The sequence below is a fragment of the Salminus brasiliensis genome, chromosome 18, assembly GCF_030463535.1.
Source record: "Salminus brasiliensis chromosome 18, fSalBra1.hap2, whole genome shotgun sequence".
Lineage (NCBI taxonomy): Eukaryota > Metazoa > Chordata > Actinopteri > Characiformes > Bryconidae > Salminus > Salminus brasiliensis.
In genome coordinates this window covers 18,984,376-18,986,950 of record NC_132895.1, presented here as the reverse complement: position 1 = coordinate 18,986,950, position 2,575 = coordinate 18,984,376, and positions in this window count along the sequence as shown.

Here is a 2,575-nt window from a genome sequence, read left to right as displayed (position 1 = left end):
CTGTCAGTCCATTAAGGCCAAGTTACGAAAACAGCCAGAGCTAAAGAGAAAAGGAAAGGCAGAGCGAGAGAGTTACTGATCTAGTTAGTTGCTGCCTCCAACCACTAAGCGCGCCCAAGGAGGGGGGGGGGGTGCTTGGAAAGGGCGGGCTACGCGGCCTTAGGGTAATAGGGTAATTAAGCACTCTTACATGTTTGAGCTCAAAAATAGTGTATTTTCTCTCTTGATATCCGAAACTAATAACCTGCTTGTTACTGCATATTTCCTACCGTTTAGGTCAGTCAGATAACTGCATTCTAAGACCTGGCTATCCACATGTTCACACCTGCTGTAGTCCATTTTTAAAGCTGTCTGAAAAAGGTTGACCAAAAGAGGAATCCAGTAAAGCGAGATGTTTTTGATGTTTGTACTTTGAATTTGAGTAAGTGTCCCTACGCTTCGCAAACGCTGGACTTTAATGTATAAACTATAGATAGCATGACTTGGATCTTGGATGTGAGAAATAGTTAAGTAGTTAGTTCAATTAATTGGTCATATGAGACCAATCAATATATATAAATATATATGGTTATATATGTCATATATGGTGTGCTACACCAGTATATTACATCACAGGGGTTACTGGACAGTATTGTAAAATCTATGGTACCATACATTTTCAGTTTATTAATGGTCAACAGCTGTAGATTGCTCTGATATTTAAAGAATTCATATTATTGTAAGGTGAGTTTATAGGGTATAGAACTATAGAAACTATTTAATAGACATTATTCATTTAAAGCATATAAAAAAAAACACTGCCCAATTGTATGCATAACCTAGATAATTTATGTTACGAATAAAAGATGTACTCACAAAATATTGTTTTATCAAAATATCTGTTGCTTCAGTTAAGCTCGGTGTGCTCTCTTCACTGACATTTAATGACAATAATTCATAAACTGATTTTCAACAACTTTCACTGATGGTTGTTACTTTAAATTAAGCTGTAAAAGTTGATTAGGCCTAATAAAAAATATATCTCACAGCCTTGAGATGACAAAATCTAAGACATTAGCGTACTACACAGTGGGGTCAGTGGGGTAAAAGCACCAAATTCCCCTTTAAATATGATGACATATAGTGCAGAATTTAGGTAGGAATGCAAGCACCAGTAACTTCACAAATCATCTGTTTCGTATTAGTTTGAAAGCTGTGAATGAAGTGATTCATTCATTTTAACGGCTCAGTTTCTAGATTTTTGTGGTGGTTTGGTATTGTAATTAGCTCTTTAAGCACAGCCAAATCTTTTGCTTCTAAAAAATGCATATGTTTATTTTAAATGACAAAAAAACATTTAAATAAGGTTAGACATTATTGTATAAGTGATTAATCATTCATTTTGACATCGGTTATGCTGCTGGAATCAATGTCTTGTGCTGTGAAAATGTGCAGATTTTAGTCAGCCTAATAGGTACGCTTACCCTACTTCTTAACACAGCGCTAATCTTATCAGGAATGCCTATATAAAACAGACTGTTGCGCCTTTGATGGCCCATGCAGGGTTTTTTTACTTTGCAAATCCCAACATTAGTTAATCAGGGCCGTGAAAGAGTGCAAAAAGCAGCATGTACGGAAGTGGCTGTTGGCCTCCAAGTGACCCCTGAGGCACCCCCTGAACTTTGAGCTCAAGCAAGCCAAGCAGTACTCCCTCACCTGGGTCGAACTTGTGTAATGTGTTGTTTGTACACATGGTTATTTTTCTTTTACCGATTCTTTGACTAACCAGAGGTTAACCTTCATGATTCAACTCAATTCATGTTTAATTATATGTAACAAACGTTTATTCATTCGGAAACTAGAATTTCACAGTTACAGAACTGTACACAGATCTGGACTGTACACAGCACAGAAGACCATTTGCAGTGAACACATGACCAAACGTTTCTCTTTCGGGTGTGTGGTTATCAGAAGTAACCTTTGGGCTTCATGTGCGAGCAGGAAAGAGAGGGAGAGAGGGTCAATGCAGATAATTTTAGAGATTAGACAGCTTTGATTAGACAGTGGTGATCTTAGTTTTTTTGTCTCTCTCAATAACACAGAACAACAGAAATTAAGACAACCCCAAACACAGGTCTGATCAATCATTCCACATGGACACAGTCTTTGCTCTCTATATTGTGCTTTTGCTGTTTCCACTTCTGTGTTTCTCGTCTGCATGCACATTAATTATGTTTTGCCATTAATTATGCATTAAGTTATGTAAGGAATATGTCAGAAAATATAACTAAAAAAGAAAAACAAGCTCTAAAAGCAGAAGCCACAGCCTGAAAGATAGCTAAAACACATTTACAGGAAAAATAAGCCATACAAAGCTACCGAAAAGAACATGCATACATAAAAGTGTATTTCTAGAGATTGCTACTGACAAACCAAGTCTACTTCGACTGACTCAATGGGACTCATTCACCTCAATAAGTTTGTTCTTGAGAAAAGGTCTACGTATGCAGATGTGTTTTTGAAGTGCAGAAATGTTCACAGCTCTGTTCTTACAGTGATAGATCCCATTGTCCTAAATCGAACCTATCAGAATCTT